This window comes from Corvus moneduloides, chromosome 13, assembly GCF_009650955.1.
Source record: "Corvus moneduloides isolate bCorMon1 chromosome 13, bCorMon1.pri, whole genome shotgun sequence".
Classification (NCBI taxonomy): domain Eukaryota; kingdom Metazoa; phylum Chordata; class Aves; order Passeriformes; family Corvidae; genus Corvus; species Corvus moneduloides.
The window spans coordinates 4551762-4570488 of record NC_045488.1 but is presented as its reverse complement, the minus strand read 5'-3'; the positions used below and the strand labels follow the sequence as shown (position 1 = coordinate 4570488).

At 43.9% G+C, this 18727-nt stretch overlaps 1 protein-coding gene and 1 pseudogene across 1 annotated transcript in view; both read left to right on the top strand.

Moving 5' to 3' along the window:
- LOC116450556 overlaps positions 1 to 16558 on the top strand; it is a 49690-nt pseudogene extending 33132 nt beyond the window's left edge.
- The window catches only part of CEMIP (cell migration inducing hyaluronidase 1), a 104962-nt gene that overhangs the window by 31256 nt on the left and 54979 nt on the right, over positions 1 to 18727 (top strand). The gene's annotated exons all lie outside the window — the stretch shown is intronic.

Here is an 18727-nt window from a genome sequence, read left to right as displayed (position 1 = left end):
AGGATGAGCAGGAGGACAGGTATTGATGCTTCTGGAAAGGGGTAGTGCAGGGCAAGTAACTTCTGAATGTTTTGGCAGAGGAGAGCACAGGCTGGAATTTTAATGGCTATAGGAATGAAGTGTGCTCCAGAGTCAGTCCAGATCTGCTGAGGGTTTCTTTCAGGGCAGAAAAAGTGTGTGCAAAACCTTTATGAACCCTCAGACCCCTTCTCCATGGGTTTTGTCTCTTCGTTGGAGTGGCTGTGGGGCTTTTGGGGTTGTTTTTTTTGGGGGGGTGTGTGTGTTGGTATTTTTTTTTTCCGCTTCATAGAAGTTTGAGAATTATCTGTAAGACTTGGTTAAGGGCTTTCCTCAAAATTATTGTCCTGAAGCACAAAAGGTCTACAGAGAACATCAGGCTTGTTACAAGATGGAAGAGAGGCTGGTAAGCCTGAAGGAGAGGATTGAAAATATTATTTGGTTGCGAGTAAGTGCTTTCTTTTGCAGTACAAAGATTGGCACTTCATAGCGTAATCAGAGTCAGAAATTTAATCCTTCAATTTAATGACCCAGGCCTTGTGCCTGTGCAAATTTTCTAATCACAAAAGCAGCAAAGGCAAATACTATTATCAAAGGCATAGGGCTGTTCAGTAAGTCAGCCAGGCTTCTTTGTGCTATCAGCACATCTAAAGATAAGAATTCTATCTCCTCAAAGCACGTATCTGAAGTATAGTGTAATAAGTCATGTTGTTGAAGCAGCCTGAAAGCAGTGGCAGTTAGATTAAGCATTCTTTGCTTTTAATGAGAACAGGGAAATACCTCTATATGTGTCTGCTAAGGCTCAGAGGGAAGGGTTTCCCCTTGTTAGGGCTCTCTGCCATGGTTTGACAAGGAGAATTCAGGGAAATGTGCCTGGAGGGGTACAGTGAGGCTCATCATATTGGTGTTCTTCGGTGCCTTGATGAAGGAGATGGATCCTTATGAGAGTCCTATAAAAAAAAATTAGGGGGAGAGGGCCAAATTTCTTGTCAACAGCAAACAAAAGGGCAGGTGCCCATGTGAGTGCTCAGGCATGGGTTCAGCCTTTCCCCTGCTGTGGTGTTTGCGCAGGGATGGGCACAAGTTCACTGCTCAACTCCTCTATTTCATGGGCTGAAGACCTGTGCTGGGGCTTGTTATCATGTTCACCAGTGAATAATCTTAATTATCTGAAAATTCAAGAGCCCAACATGAGCTTATGTCTAAACTTTTCTTTAAAAATCCCAGACCCTTTTGACCTTGGGTGACACAAAGCCTCCAGGAAGCTGCAACCTATCCAGATGTGGAGATTTCAGTGCGGGGAAACTTACACAGCCCAAGTCTGCACTGAGACTCTGGGGGACTCCTTATATTTGTATTTGCCAAGGTTGTGTAGGTAGATTTTTTCCTATGGCTTATTATTCAATGCCAGTCTGATTCATACTTTCAGCTACTTGTCATTTTTGCGATTAAATTCCTTGGCGGTGATAAGGTCTGGAGAAAAACAAAGATAACAAGACAAGGCTAGAATGTGCTTGTTGCAGTCTTGCCCAGTTTAGAGATATTTCCTAAATTGTTTCTTTTTCAGATTGGTTGCAAGTGAGCTTTTCCTCTTGCTTCCCAGATTGATAAATGCTCAGGAAGGCGTAGTGGAGCTCACAGTTTAGGGCTGGGAATGCTTTCTTGTTGTTATATGTGCATATGTTATATGTGCATGTCCTGACCCCTCCATCTCCTAGATCTGGATGCAATACAAGGAACACCACCACGATTTCCAATAACAATAAGTAAAATGCTACTTGGGTTTCATAGCCTGCCCCTCCTGACAACATCTGTGATTCAGAGTTAATCATCCACACAACACAGAAGTCAGAAGATATATTTGAATTCCCTTCTGTCTATTTAAATCCCTTAAATCACCCACAGATCAACCCATGGAGGAAAACCACAAGATATATATATATATATATATATTTTATAATTGGAAGGAAGCTAAAACATTTGCCATGACACCAGGTTGCAGATTGCACCACTCAGTACAGTTGGGTGAAGCCAGTGCTGGCATTGCCACGTCTGAGTGATCCTAAAGCCCTGAAGTCTTTGCCTCCTTGCCTGCTCCCTTGCTGCTCTCTGTCCTCTGCAGCTGGGATTAACAAGATGGCTCTGAGGAGACACATCCTTCCTGAGATGATCACATTACAGCAGGAATTAGAACAATCTGAGCATCAGACCCAGATGGCCGTGACAAACCAGGCTGCTTGTCACTTTGCAGCCTGGCATATGAAACCTGAGGGGGTTTCCCTGCTTTTTTCCTTCTCCTGGCCCAGGGACTGGGGCTTGGTGGTCTTAAGGGAGCATCTCCTGACCTGATGTGCATCCAAGGCACAGCAGCAGGAAAATACAAAATACACAGTAAGTCTGTGATAGAGAACTTAGGAAGACATTAAAAAGATAGCAATTGAATTGGCATGTAACTCCCCCTTGAAAACATGTAGGGTGGGAAATGAGATGATAAGATGATGTAGTGTGCTTAAATGCAGGAAGTTCTTACTTTTGCTTGAATACATTTGTCTGCAAGCCAAATGCTGTCTGAGTCAGACTGTGGTTTCATGAAGATCAGCAGATCTGTACCTCAGGGCAGGATCCCTCCTGTAATTTGTTGAGCTTCACAAAACCAAGAATCATTCTTTTTGCCTAAGGAGATGTGGATAAAAATTTTAATTTATATTAATTTATGGCCTATGCTTTTGAATTTTTAATGGCATTTCCTAAACAGCACTATTTAGGAAAGGCCTTTAAATCCCAATACACCTGGCTCTAGTTAGGTAAACACACACCTCATTTGTTACAATCCCTGCAACAAGCAGTCCTCCAGAAGAGTCTATCCTCAATAACAAGGCCCTGGAAAAAATCGGCTGGATGTTCACCCAGTAGCCGTGTTTGTCATTGTGGGGGGGTTGGGTGTGTTTGCTGGACCTGAGCTGACGGCAGGAAACCTTTAAAAAAGCCAAAATCTAACAAAAGAGGAGCGAGTGACAGCTGCAGGGAGCTGGGAAGGAATGAGGGCTCAAGGAAAACAGCTGGAACTGGGAGAAAGTGGCAGAGACATGGCCAGATCCTTTGCAGCCCCTTCTCTGATCTTCTCAGTACCAGTGAGATGTGTGGGTATTTCTCATTCCTCTTTCCCCACCAGTGATGCTGGCAGAAAATGAGGTGAGCTGTCCTGAAAGCAGGTTTTGTGCCAGAGGAGATTCAGCCAAGTGTTGGGCAAGTTGTTGGGAGGTTGGGAGAAATTTTTTGAGAGAAAAAACAGCTGTATCCTCACTGAGAGCAAGAAGCACTGAACTCCTGTGATTTATTCTTGGGATGGGTTGGAGGCTAAATGGGGGCTATGCTTCTTTTTGTCCTTTGAAGTATAAAATTCAGTCTGTGAGAGACAAACTTAGCAAAGCAGCATGTGGGGATTTCTGCTTGGTTCCCATATTACGAACAGGAAAGTTTTAAATTCCCAGTCCTCTCACTCCCTTTGAAAGTTCAGCTCACGTAGATGTTGAACAAAATGTCAGAGGGGTTGTTTTTAAATAGGAGTAATAACAGTTGGGGGAGACTGACTCACTGGATGGAACTCTCTTGTTTGTTCAAGCCCAAGGAAAAAATATGTAATTTTTAGTTGTACTCTATGGCATTCCCTCGTTAGTTTACCCCAGATTTTCATCAGTGAAGTCAGGATTTGGACTGTGCACTTCCATGTTCATCAGCTGTGTGACACACCATGTCAATAAACATGGTAGGGCTGTTTTCTAGAAAAACATTCATCAGCTTAGAGGTTCCCTTTACTAAAATACAGCCAGGACTGACATCCAGGACAACCAGAAGCCCCAGCACTAGGTGATACCCATTTGCCCAGGACTCATACTCCACCTGATGTAACCAATATTGTGTATTGCTCACAATTCAGAACAAGTGTTATTCATCCTCTCCCAGGCAGTCAGAGCCCTAGACATGCACTTTTTCTGTGTTTATTCCAGCCAAATCTCATCTCCAAGTTACGTGACTCGCTTTGCATCCCACCACTCACAGAAGACTCCCCTCCTTTGCCTGCTTGATCACATATCTCTGAGTGTCTTTGCTTCTGAGAGTTCAGAGTTGAACTGGAGGGGGTGTTCTGAGGGTTGTAAAAGAGGTATGGATGTGTGTACGTGCAGATCTCTATCTACCACATGTCTGAGAACAGGAAACCTCTTGCCTGCTTTCTTGCCTTTCCCCTGTCCTTTTTATGCTTCTGCTTATCCCGGGAAGCCTGCTCATTGCCAAAACAGAACAACATTTTTTTAACACTTTGTCTGATGACTTCGCTTCACCTGAAAGAGCCAGAACAGCAAATGCCAATATCCTAGTGAAAAAAACCCAAAAGACTTCTTGGGTTTGTTTCATCCAGCCATTTCCCAAAGAAAACAAGCAGGCTAAGCACAATGGTAAAAATGCATGAAGTGCACAGTGGGGATTGTTGAATGACAGTACCAGAGGGGCAGAAGTGTCAGGTTTTATACATTCTGGTGTCAGCAGATTCACAAAAAAATTCAAAGTAATGTTTAAAACTGTTAGGACCCACTAAACACTGACTTTTTTGCTAGCATATAGTTAGCTTTCCTCCTTCAAAGACCAAATTTTTTTGGTAAAAACACATAAAATGTTGGCCTGATTAAGAACAAGAATGAAAAAAAGTAAGAACAATGTTCCTTATATATAAAATGAAATTGACTTTTTCACAAGAAAAGGTTGTGAACGCAGTTACTTAGTTTTGGGGTGCAAATACCTTAAACAGCTCAAGTTAGTTTTCTACACACATACTTTTATTTAAACTGGAAAGTTAGACTTTCTACCTAAAAATATTTTCATTCATTTCTCTTGCAAGAAACTCCTATGAATGAAAGTAGAAGACAAAAAAATGTGTATTTCTCCACTGGATTTTTATTTATCAAGTCTGACTTCCACTCCTTGTGTTTTAAGTGAGTTTGTCTCCTTTGTTTGTGCTGGTCTTTAAGCACAAGAGCATCTAAAGCTATATATGTTGCCCCAGCCTTCAGGTAGGGCCCTGAACTTACTTTGAATGTGTAATTTGGGATCTACCATGAATTCAGTGTTTTCATTTCTTGCCAGTGCTGTGTGTGTCCACAAGCCTCCGGACACCTGTGGTGCTCCTGATGAGCCAGTACTGAGAGTGGCAAAAGCAGGAATCACCTACAAGATGCTTAGGCTGGTTCAGATTTTTCTTTTTCAGACTAGCAGCTGCTAAATAATACAGAATTGAGAGGTTTAAGCAGAGAAATGAAGCAGGACCCATGGTTTATTCACCACCCTGAAAGAGAGGAAGGCTTCCTGCACTCGGGACCAGCCAGGAGGTCCTCACTGGCCAGCGCAGTGGCTGAGGAAGATGCACACACATCTGTTTTACTTTGAACTCCATGTCCCAGACATCCCATGCCTAATTACTGCTTGTTGCCCGAGGCTGCACCTCTCCCTCAGTTTTGGCAATGGCATCTAACCCCCATCCTCTGCCCAGCTGCAAGGCAGGGTCACAGGAACCATCCTGCAGCCGTGCTGACGTCTCTGCTTTTCCTGGAGGTGCTGGAGCCCAGCTCAGCCACACAGACAGGTATTTTGGAGGGTTTACAGTGGGTTTTGTACAAGCTGAAGAAACAGAACTGAAACACAGAACTAAACAGGAAGCTGTTAAATACCACTAATTAAAAGAGAAAACAACTCCCTTAATCTTTCCAATATTTACGCAGAGGATAATTTCTAATACCCTCCTTTCTCACAACTCTTCCCAAGCCCTTTGTTGTGAGAAAGTACTTATTTCCATCTCTTCCTCTACAAACTCCAAAGGAGGTGCTTTTCATTTGATCTTTTCAGTTCTGGTGTAATTTATTTCATTACTTGACTCAGCCTGCTCACGTGCACACCAGACTGCAGCACTCCTATTCCCAAATGACCCGGCAACTTAAGATGGTCACAGCTGGGGTTTTATCATGTTTTTTTTATTCTTTCACCCTCTAGTTTCCTTTTCTAATGCCTTTCTCATTCCTCAGGGAGGTGGCAGTCAGCATAGTACAGCACCAAAGCTGGTTCCCAGCATCTGGGGGAGTGACAAGCTCCTTGTGTGATGGTGACTTCAGGGGATGAAATCTGCTAATGCAATGCAAATCACCCTTATGAAACAGCCAAATGTCTTGGGACTCCGTCCTTAAAATATTCCATGAATATGGCTCTGGTGCATTTCTTTCATTTCCTCTAGTCAGAGGCCAGATCATCTGAAAATACATCCGTTTTTGAGCTGTCCTGTGTTATGACACAGCTGGAGTTGGTTAAAATCTAGAGGGCAGTATCTGGCTGGCTTAAGCTGATGGGTCTTTGTGTAGCTTTGATTTATTATTTTAGAACAGCCTGTCCCCTCTTCCATCCTGTAGATAGCTTTGTTTTGTTTTAATGAAAAAACCAGAACAAAGCTGAAATAGCTTTGCTTTATTGCTCTCCATGTGTAAAGGAAAGTAAAGGTCCAGGCATGCAGATCCCCTGATTTCACCAAAATGAAGTGGTTTCCCCTCATTTACCACTCTGCAAGCAGGCATGGGTGGTGGGTCACCTCAGGGAATCCTTTGGAGAAACTTTGACTTCCTGAGCTTTTTAGAATGAAGAGAGACAGATGATGAAGGTGATGCTTTCTTTCTGTAAGCCAAATTTGTATTTTCCATTTTAACCAGGAATCCAGATGTATTTCAAAGAATACATTTAAATCCTGGATGGTTTTGGTAACACAAGGAAAGTAAACCATAGTACTGGTTCAGGCATCTTGGTGTTACACACTGAGCCACTTAAGAGGGGAGGAAGGAGAAAAACCCCAAAAAGCTAATTATCTTGGTGTTCAGTTTTTCTTTTCAAGTGTAAACTTCTTGTGGCTTTCTGCTTTGCATAGCACAAGTGCATCTCACAGACAGGAACGGATGCTGGGGTCTTTGGTGGGAGATCCTTTCCATCAGTATAAGAATTGTATTATAACTGCAGCTTTGGCTCTAAGGCTTGTACCAAAGGTTTTTAGTTTGGAGGTTTTTTTTTCTCTGAAAGAGGCTGGCAATGGGAATCACAGGATGAAGGAAAGCCATAGGGACCATTTTTTTTTGTAAATGTGTACGCCAAAATTTGGGTAAACAGGAGTTAAAAGATGATTTAACTTTATCCTTGGTTATTCTAAACTGACATTGAAGAAACAGCCAGGGAAAGGGAGTTTTAATGGAAACCATCATAATAAACCTTGCTGTAAAGTGGAGGAAGCAGGTCTCTTTAGGCTGTGGCTCTGGTTCAAATCGGAGATTACTTTCTAATTCCTGAATCAGTGCCCCTGGTGAAATGTCTGCTGGATGCTGGTTCCCTCTCCTGCAGCAGCTCTGGATGAACTGGTTGCCTCAGGAGACACGAGTGGGTATGTGACTGGTTGTACCTCAGCCTTATGGCGCAAGGAAGAGAAAATCCCTGGTTTTAAGCCATCCTGGCACCTGACTCAAAGTCCTCGGAGGTCAGCCGGGGTGCCTGGATCAGACCTTTGTAATAAGCAGACAAAGAAAAAAAATCTGTTTTTCTTTGGCTTTGAGGATTTGTTGTGTTTTTTTAAAGCAGAAAGAGAACCTCAAAGGGCATTTCTTTGCTTTCCTCTGAAGACTGTACTCTTGGCTGCAGACCATCTCTCTCATACTCAAGCCCTTAAGTGCATTTTTTCCCTTTGGCCCTGCCTGCCCTTTTTGCTGACAGAGGAGACTGGCTGCCTGTCGCCTCTGCTATCCCAGGGAAGCCTTTTTCCAGGTGGTGGCAGATATCCCAGTGAGGGACAGAGACAGTGCACAGTGTCCAGCACAACCTCACTGTTCCCTCCTGGGCCCGTGCTCTCTGTGGAACCCGAGCATCTCTTCCACCTCAACAGAGCTTCGGGGTGAGCCCCGCTGTGCCCTGGGTGGGCAGCAAGCCCTGGGGGTCTTTCTCTTACCCCAGCACCTCCTTTCTCTTTCTCATAGTTAAAATCCAGGTCTGTCTACCTTGCACGCTCTCTTCACTGATTTCAGATCAAAATGGGTTTCCAGGCTGGAGTACCTGGGGTAGGTCTGTGTCTGTATCCGAGCAGGGATTTGCAGTGCTGCTCAGAAAAGGGCTGATTTCTCAGCTGGACTGAGTTCCTTGTGCATCCCTGCTGCTCAGGTTGCTGCAGGTGTGGGCATGGTGTAAATATTTGTTTAAACCCATTGTACCCCAAGGGGCCATGAAAAAGAACCCTCTCGTGACCAACACTGAGACAGTTTGTGAAGCTTCAACCTCTTCATATTCCCATGAGAAGAGATTTCTAAAATAATCACATTCTAAAAATCAGATTTTGTGAAAAAAGGAGAGCACCACAGCACATCTTTTATTCTGAAGGCATGAAGACTGTCCAAAAACTCTTGCACTGTCTTTGTGAGACTTTAGGACACCTTTGGTTAAAAAAACATGTTACGAAACCATGTTTCTCAGTCAGCTAAAATAGTTAGGCAGGAAAAAAGTGTTTTGTGGTTTAACCATGAGTCCCATGACGCTTCACCTGACTAAGTAGCTACTTCAGGAATCAATCCACAAATGCCAGATTTGAAAATAAGATGGGATATATTTATTCATTCAACCATAACACATGAGCAATCGAATCCCGGAATGCCTTCCCTGCTAACCAGGCTCCTTGAAGATGGCCAGGTCTCTCTCATCACAGGAATTGTGAAACATCAATTTGGTAATGAATCCTCCTTTTTTAAAAAGAAGAGATAATAAAAAAAAGATTGCCCAAATCCTGTAAACAGGTTGTTTACTACTAAATAGCAGGAAAAATGGTCACACGTGTGGGTCTGGGGGGGAAGACCCATGAGCTGCCAGCAGCCATGTGGACCTGGCACATACAGACTGGGCTCTAACCTAACTGAATTCTGGCAGTATCAGCGTTCTGGTTCTCTGTTTAGTTCAGCAGTTATTTTTTTAGCCTTTCAGAGTACAGAAGTTTTTGGATTAGCTTTTTTCTTTTCCTGTTGTTGTTTTTTAGGCTATTTCATAATGAGTGGGATGTTTCCCCTTCTTTTTTTAACCCCACATGCTGGGTCCTTGGAAAGGAACCAAGCTTACTCATTCTTTCTTCCAGACAAATAGAAACAAATATTTAGTTTTAAAAGAAATAGAATGAAGAATCCCTGTAAAACTCATGTATCTTTTTGACCCTGGAGCTGAACTGAGCTGTTTATATAATTTCCTCAGCCTGAATTGCAGCATGGACAGGATTGAAAACATACTTGGAACAGTTAGAAATAAAAACGAACTCTAAAGGCCAGAAGACCTGGCTGCATTGGAGCTTCTGTCATGCATGCTTTGGGCTGAGCTCTGCAATGAAGTGAGCTGGTGCTGGTAACTCCAAGCAAACCTGTGTTCCTCTGCACAACAGCCTGAGCACAGCTGCTGTTCCTTCTCTGGTGGGGTGTTGTGGCCCCAACCCCTTCCCAGAGAGGCCAGTGGCTGCCAGCACCCCACATCCATGGTCCAGCACCCCGTGTGCCACTGCCGGGCGTGTGGGGCTCCACAGGTACCGACCCTGATGGGTGAAACAGCCTCTTGTGTTACACAATGAACATGCAGCCATGTAAGGAGGAGGTGCAGGGAATTCCCTCAGGTGAATCTGCCCAGCATCACATAATCTGTGTAGACTGAAGGGTTTTGCTCTGATTTTCTGCAGCCTTTTGTGATGTGCTTCAAATATTGCCTCAAAGATAATGCTCAGCTAGAAGCATGTGGGTGCCCGTTCATGGCACATCTCCCCTCCATTTCTTTCTTTTAAACCAGAACAAAAGGACTCTTGGGAGGACTTATTTTGGATTAGCTTTGAATTCCAAAGTACAACATTGCTGCTGTGTTTCAAAGCGGGAAGTAATTCTGGTTAACAGGAATAACTGAAAAGCTAGAGCCAGCTTTTCCCCTCATTTACTGTAAATTCACCCCACTCTAAATCCTGCAGAGCTGTTTCAGGCTCGTACAGATCTGCACTTGATTTTATAGCCAGGCAAAATATATGAAATCCATATTCAACTTACTTTGAGCCAGAGGGTTTATCAGAGGGTCCTTCAAGCTGCATTACAATGATGCTTTTATAAATACTGTCATAACAATGAACACCTAAATGTGAATCAGGGTCATAAATGGAGCAAAGGATTCTTACTTTTGGGATCTTGTCTGTATTGAGCATGTTACCCAGTGTCATTTTGCTGATGAAAACCAGTTAACAAGTGAATTTTTAAGGTTGTCTCTGGTGTAATTGCAGGTTGCTGTCACGAGCACAGCCTCAGTCGAGTACATAAGGATCTGGATCCAGTCTCTTGGTAGGGCAGCCATACAAAACCACTTGATATCTGTGTTCATTAAGGTATTTTGTGTTTTACTGCATTTGAAGTAGTGGTTAAACAGGGGAAACTTTATCTCCAAGGAAAGTTACTGCAGAATCTTGCTGAGCCCTGGCAGAAGGAAATGGGAGGTTCCCTTGGAAGAGGGCAAGTGCATTGTTCTCCCTTAAAATTAACTCAATTAAAGTCACTGAGAGTTTGTATTCTATTCAGATGAGGATTTGAGCTCTTAGTGGAAAAAAAAGGCCTTTTATCACCTCAGAAGAAGAATTAACACCATCACTCTAATGTAGAGGAAGAGGAGGAAAAAGCAAACCAGAAGCCATTGTTTACAAAGGATGTGGGGGGAAAAAAAAAGTTTGTTTTTCTGATTTTCTCTGCTGGCATTGCACTAAAAGATAAAAAAACCCCTATATTTCACTACTGAAGAGGTTTGGAACTGTCAGATTGTCCCTGGGCATGCCTTATGTCTGTCTAGACAGAGAAGGGTGGCTGAAATCATCTTGCAAGGACGCTGCCCAGGCTTACATGCCTGCGTGCTACTGAATTACAATTAATGCCAACAAATGCCAAGCAAAGCTGGTACAGCATCCTTAAGGAATAGGAGCAGCCAAGATTTCTTGCTAGGACACTGGCTGCATCGCCAAAAATTTATCCAAAGCCATTAGCAAGCAGGTGTTAGTGGAGGCAGCATCCTCCCCGAGGTGAAGCACAGCCACCTGTGTCTGCAGCACTCATGGCACAGGTGGAGTATCCTCAAAGCTTCTTTGTCTTTTCTAAAGCTTTAAAGCAAAGCGTTGTTTTTCTAAGGAAGTTTTAATTTCAACACGTACTCCTAGCTGTGGAAAAGGCTGGGCTAGGCAAATGATAAAGGTTAAGGCCTAAAGGAGGATTCTTACCCCAAATATTAAAAGGCGCAGAAACTTTGGAAAATGAAGAAGGACATGTTTTGTTCTTGTTTTGCTGAACGAAATGCCAGAGTCAGAGATGTTTTAAATTTCTGATCCAAGCTTCCCCAAGGGCTGAGTGAGCTGGTAGTGGTGTGTCCTGCCCCAGGTCCCATAGGGCTGTGTGCTGGCTCCTCGAGGGGTGTGCAGCCTGTGTATGGGACAGAACAGGACAGGACACACATCAGAACTGCAGTGGCTCACATGTAGGTCTGTTTGCAGGGGTGGTTGCTCCCTGCTGTGCTTGCATCCAGACTTTCACACACTTCCCACATTTAGGAGTGTGAGACAGCCAGGACAGGCAAAAGATTTTGTCTGTCTTTGCTTCTCCTCACTCCCCTTTGCCCGCCCATGGCCTGGACATTCATGTTTCCCTTACCCTTGACCCCATATTGCATTCAGCATCCTCTGACATCTTGCAGAAGCCACTTTTTAACACTTGGCTCCCGCATCCAGTCTGGTCTTATATTCCCTGGAGACATACATGTCTCAGACTGATGGGATGTGAACTTCCTGGTGTGTATAGGCTTTGGAAAACCACATATATTGCAGTCTTGTGTATCCTGGGTTCGGTGTTCTGACAGCTTGACCTTGCTATGCCATTGCTCTCCTTGGTGCGGGTTCTGTTCTCTCAGGATGGGCTGTCCCCCAGGATTCTGGGAGAAGACATCAGTGGCAGGTTCCTCAGAGAGCTTTTGGCTTTCTGAAAGTAAATACTGTGGCACATCTTGAGATGTGTAACCTGGGGAAGGACTTCTTGCTGTAGGAAAGGAGAAGAGCAGGAGGCACTTCTGCTACAACTTCTTTGAGGCACTGGGAGAGGCCTTCCGAGAAGGAATAGTTGGTTTGAATGTCTAGGTTTGCAGGGAAAACAAAAAAAGTGCACATGTCACCTCTATTCCCCCATGTGCTGTCTCAGCACCTCTCCCTTGCTCCATGGTCAAATCCGCTTTGCCCAGTGACGGTCATTTCCCCACATGAAAGGAAACTGTATTAAGGCTGAACTAAGCATTTTGCTCTCAGGATTCCTGGCTTCCTAAATGTGTCTTACTAATCCACAGAAGATGCTCATGACCTCATTGCTCATGGTTTTGTACCCCTTTGAGAAGGGGTTTTGCTTCCTCCTTCCACTGACCAACAATCGATGATGTCACTTCATCTTGTACTAATGATAGACTTAAAATTACAGCCATTTAAAAATGTAGATGTTTGCCTTGCTTGTAACTCCCTTCTGGAGGAGCAGGATCATAGTCTAAGGCTCCTCAGCCTGCCTCCATACAACCTATGTCTGTTTTTTTTGTTGCAGATAAAAGTGTTTTCCTGTTCACCAGCACTGGGATATTCTTTGTGGTGCTGGATGCTTGTTCAGGAGCAGTTGTAGGTAGGCAGAACTTTGGCACAGTTAGCAGTGAAAACACTGCCCATGCAAAAACTGAGTGTGTTCAAACATCCATAAAGGAGAGGTAAGAAAACTGCTGAGACTCCACTTAGTGTAGTAACCTGCGGCTGATAGACAAAGAAAGTAAAATTAATTCATTTCATAACCATTCCTGTGCTCTGAAGAAATCTGACACAGATTAAACATGTACAAATCCCAAGCATCAGCCAGACAAGAGAAGTAGCATCTCTCCCCCAGGATTGTACAGATTAGGGCAGACAGAAAGAGGTTTTCTAGAAAACTAACAATTTCTTCTAAACAAACCAGTGGTTTCCCAGCATGGAGTAGATAAGGTCCCTGCAATGACACTCGCAATCCTATGCACCCGTGCCAGTGTCCAGCCACTTCCTGGCAGCCAGTGATTCAGTTTTCCAAAATGGAAACAAGTCCATTTCTGTTTATTCTTACCGATTGTTTTTGCCTCTTGTGACAGATGAAAACCATAGGTGTGCCAGATTTTCCAGTGGGACTTTTTTCGGGTGAGCCAATGACTCGTCCTGCCTGCCTGCTGGCTCTCCTACCTTGTGTGGGTCCTGGCAATGGTCTGGACCATCTCTGTTTGTGTCTGTCCCACGTTCTTTGTGGTTTTATGTGTTGCCATATAAACTTGGAACAACAGAGATGGATAGATATATTCTTGGCTGCTGGTAGAAGCAGGTCAAGTAACCAGAAAAGACTTTCAGTCCAAGATATTTCTGAGCAGCTCACGACAAAGATTTGAACACTCTGGAATTATTACTAGGGGATTTAAACACGTTCTTAAAGTCAGGCAAGCTCATGCATACTTTTCTGAATTGGAACTTAAAGGTTTTGAAGATTCTTAATGAAGCATTTTGCAATCATGCAGTAATTACTGTTCTCCTTTTCAGATCACTTGTTCTTGTGTGCTCTAGAAATACCACAGACTTGATGGGCAGCTCTGAAATGTCTGTTTTTGCCAGGTAAAGCCTATTATCTTCCACAAGGGAGGTAAATATATTTATTCTATCATGTTTCTTTGGCTTTTTATGGTTTTTCATGTTTCTTTGGCTTTTTATTAGGTTGGAAAATGCAGCAGAATTACTGGTGTGTCTCCAAAGCAAAAATCCACATTCACTTATACACTGCTTATCAATATATTTCCTGCTGCAAATGCCAGTGTGAAAACCTCTTGGCTTAGGGATGCTGAGAAATAGTAGAGTTATTTCAGGATTTTGACCCCAGTTTGACAGTGAGAAGTTGCATGCTGCAAACATTTCATCCTAGAGGAAGCTTGTTTTTTCTAACAAAAAAAAAAAAAAAACACCAAAAAAAAAAACAAACAAAAAAAAAGAGAATCATTTGATAAAGATTCCATCTCTAAAGTTCCACTGCTTTGTGAGGAAAAACAATCATAGCCTGAAAAGTTGATGAAAAGGAAAACAGTCTGCAATGAAATAGGAACTGTTTATTTTTTTGGATAGCAGGACAGTGAAAGCAACAGTTTGGGAGAGTCCTTATTACAATTTTACCTGGTATTGCTGCAAGAAATCCATTGGTATCACTGGTCCAGAAAATCCATGCTGGATCCATGTTTCCTACTGGAAAGCTAGGGGCTATTGAGTCCAGGTTTGGATGAGTAATGTGAGTGATAAGGAAATCAAGAAAATATTCAGATTTCAGGCCCACAAGCAGAGATCAGATGGAAAATTGGCTGTATTTCCAGTTTCTTATTTTTGGGGGGGAAGGAGGGGGAGCAGGTTTCAGGGCATTGGGGACTTTTTGCCTACTGCTTTTCTGAAATTCTTATCAATTTCGGGTTGAAGTTTCAAAGCTCATTGCTGTGACCATTCCAGGGGAGGACAACACAGTCTTTACAGCAGAGGCAGTGATTCCATTTCTGTGCGTGTTTGATTCCTGAGAAGCTGCTTCTCCTTTCATCCTTTGAAAAGCAAAAGTTTAAGGTTTTCTTTTCTGTTTTTGTCCTGAAATTTCATTGTTTCATTCTTTCATCAAAGCCTGGAATACTTTTGAAAGGAATTTTTTGATTAAAAAGGAATCTTTTTCTTTTTTTTGTTTGTTTTGCCAAACTTTGTTCCCTGCAACACCTGTACCATCCTCTTGGCTGTTTTGGGAGCTTGGCTCAGCCTCCTGCCCTGACTGCTCCAGGGGCACAAAAAGCAGCAGGCAGGGCCAGCACTCTCCTAGGGACACGCTGGCTGAGGGTCCTGTCCTCACCCTGCCACTTCGGTGGGATGCTGGAGACTGGCAGTGGCACTCAGCTGCTGCTGGCTGATCACAGGCTGCCCCTGTTTTGCTTTTCCTGAGGGCAAGGGTGCTCACCCATGTGTCTGCCCTGATTTCCAGTCTGGGTAATTATGTTCTGCTCCATGAGCTTCCTCCTGCTGGTTCAGGTATTTGGATTATTTGACTTCAGAGCTCCAGGACTGCTCCGTGCTGGGGGGGCTGCGTTTCAGGGCAGGCTGGAGCATTTCTGCCAAGCACACGCTGCTTCTGCCAGGGATAATGCAAAAAAACCCCAATCCTCTTGACCCCAGCGGGATCAGGATTTAGGGTCTTGTTTCCTGGTTTTGTAAAACCTTATTTAAATTAGAAGTGTTTACAGGAATAGTCTCGATCCAACCAGCTGCAAATAGCCTTGGGAGTCTTTGCAATGAAAAGCATAATATAAACACAAGCCATTATTATTAAAATGGAAGAATATATAATGCCTTTGTACTTTGGGACAGCAGAGGACCAGAGCAGAGTTGACACGGGGGATAGTTTAGGCATAACAGGAAGAAACATATGTAAAGTAATAAAAGAAGGATTCAAAGTGTCTAACCATTTTCAGGTAGTCAAATATGAAAAAGTACCAGTCTTATTTAAAAATAGAGTAAAACAATGTTCCTGCTAACTGACATCTGGGTACCTGGCTTAGCTTGTTGAAATACCAGCAGGTCCGTGATGCAGCAAGTTTATGGCTTCAGCAAGGCTCATTCCCACTTCCATCACCCTGTCTCTCTCCTATATGTTCTGTTATTTTAATTCAGGGAAGAAAAGAAGAGCTAAGAAATGTCCATGATGTGCAGAGGGACCCGTGCTGTGCTGCTGGTAAGTGAACTACCACACCCAGAGGGTCACTTCTCTCCTTGTGTCTGTTTTTCAGGGAATTTTGCCATGCTTGGCTGACAAGCCAACCCATCCTGGATTAAAGTCCTTAATCATGCTAGTTACCAGAAAGCTGCTTCTCTTGAAGCTGAAAGAATATCAATATCCAGCTAATGCTGTTGAGCCACTAAAATTTGCATTTTCTCAGACCTGCTTGGAGCACATCCCTGCAAAGGCTGGGGCACCCCGGGGTTAGCACTGCTGGGGAGTGCCAGCCAGGCAGAGCCCAGCACCACCACCAAACCTGCTGTTCTTACGAGATTGTACCAAACTGATGGTGTTCACTTGTATATTTTATAACCAATAAATATATTCTCATCTTATCCTCTGTGGCAGAGCTTTATTTTTCAACCAGTGCCTTACAGAGCAGAACAGGAGCAGCCTGTGGGCTGCCCTACCCCAGGGGAAATGTTTCAATATATCTGTGATTTGGCATTGAAGGTAAGTTTTAAAGGCAAGAGCTGTTCTCTGGTAACCGTGGGACTGCAAATGAAATTTGGCGTGGAAATTTAGCAATTCCAGGGAAATATGAACTTAAGCAGAGGTAGGGAATTCTCCCTTCAGTCCTGTTTTTTATCCCTTAATGTCTGCTTTTTTAAAAAAAGTGTCCATCTGCTGTGGCATCTTAGGTGAACTCAACAACATCTGTCAGTGTGCAGTGATCTGGTGACAGTGTCTTGTAATTGAACTGAGCACAGGGCACAACAAGGAGTTATAAATGTGTTTCTGTCTGAAGCTAATGACTAGTCAAATGGTGTTTGTCTAAGTGATGTGAACATTTAATTAAAGACATACAGGAATAAAACCCAGGCTAAAGTATGTGCTGCTTAGGGTGAAGTTTTGTGTTCCTTTCAATGCTCATATCGACTTTCAGCTGCCTTTGAGGACTGAAATATTGTCAGTATTAGTGGCTAATTCTCTTTGCTTTATGTTTATGCTCCAGTTGTTTGAAGTAAAGACAAAAATAGAGCTTTGCATGCAAAGTGAGAAACAACTGGTGACCTCACTGCCTGCAGTTAAGCACAAAGTGACCCTGAACTGATGAAAAAGTCACTTTGGTTTGACATGATGTTACTTGGTGGCTACAGTGAAAGGACAGATGATTTCAGATTATCCCTGTCCTTGAACAACATGGGCTGTTCAAACAGGTGGGTGAAGGTTTTGTAACTAATGTCCCGTTGTTTCTTTGGAATTCTCAGAAATGGCCAAACAAGTTGCTACAGGGAAAGGTTAGTGTTTTGTTGGCCAGACTTTTGCTCCCTGGTGAGTGAGTTGCTCTGGCATCCACGCGCCAGCCAGCTGACATTGTGCCTCTGAGTGGGGACTGAACGCCTTGGATGGGACACTTCCTCCACTAGATGCATTCTGCCCATGGTCCTTGGATGTGGGGTGAGAGGACACCTGGAAGGTTTACAGGCAGAGAAGGAGACCGTGGCTCCATCCCCATACCAGGTGGGAGAGGTGTGAGTTGGGTTTGGCTGGGGAAGAGGTTCTGGCTTGCCAGAAAGTGTGAAGAAATCACTGATGCTGCTCAGTAAAGGTAAGGTAAATTGTGATGCACGGGACATCATGGGGATGAGAATTGGTACAACAGCCTGAGCAGCTGGAACTGACCCTCTAGGGAGATCCCTGAAGTCCTTATGAACTCCTATTGATACCTAATTGTTATGATTTCTGATGCTGTACAGGGGGAAAAAAGCAAGATGTTTTTGGCTCGTAGCATAAGCTCAACATTGGAACAAGTACTTACAGAGCAAGCTTTTAGCTTCTTTCAGACAATCTGTGACATGTCCAGACCCTGGGCCACAATAAAGCTTTGCAGAGCTCTAATCCCAGGCTGAGACTAAACAATTGGCAAGGGAAGAGCCTGGTGAAGGAAGGAGAGGAATGTGCCTAAACCTCTGAAAAAACCTCTATTCCTCCTCCTGCCCCAGAAGGAGAGCAAATGGCAAATGTCCTGGAGAGGAAGGTGTGGAGTTGTGGCGAGCCAGATGCAAACAGTGAAGTACCACAAAAGCAAAAATAAAAATATTTACATCCTGATGGAGTTATTTGGGTAGTTAAAAGCAGTGGTTTGAAGAGGATTCAGGATGCTGTGTTCCTCTTCAGCCACAGCACTCACTTTCCTTACCTTGGGAGGGAAAAGAGCCCTCAAACCAGGGATGGTCTGCAGAGGATACAGTTCCTCCAGGGACTGCTGGGACATTCAAGGGGATGTTTTCAAAGGCTGCTGCTAACTTGGCATGCACCAGGAGCCTGTGTGTGTGACGCTGTGGGGTAAGTGCTGCGTGGACGCTGTGTTTGAAGGAAGCTGCCCTATTCCTATTCCTCCTGGGGATTTCCTGAGGATATCCACCCGCATGCTGGAGTCCACAGGGACTGTGTGTGTCCTCGTGGACTTGCAGCTAATCCAGGTGTGTCCAGCACATCTCATGCATTCAGGGTGTACAGCCACTCTGGTCATCCCCAGAGCATTTCTGCAGTGGCTCTAGCATTCCCTGGAAGCATGAGCTTGGCTGGCAGCAGGCACAGCAGAGTCAGTGCACCCTGAGGCTCAGCAAATGGGGCTCAGCTTCCCACTACTTCATGCTGTGGAGGAGGGTTTAATCCAGTGAAATGCTGAGCACTTCGAAAGCATGTGAAACTGGGAGTCAGTCAGCCTCGGATGGGTGGAGTGATGGGAATTGCAAATGATTTTGTTTTAACGGAGCCAAAAATTGCTTCCTTTCCTCTTCAAGGTCTGTCAGCCGCTACAAAAAAAAAAA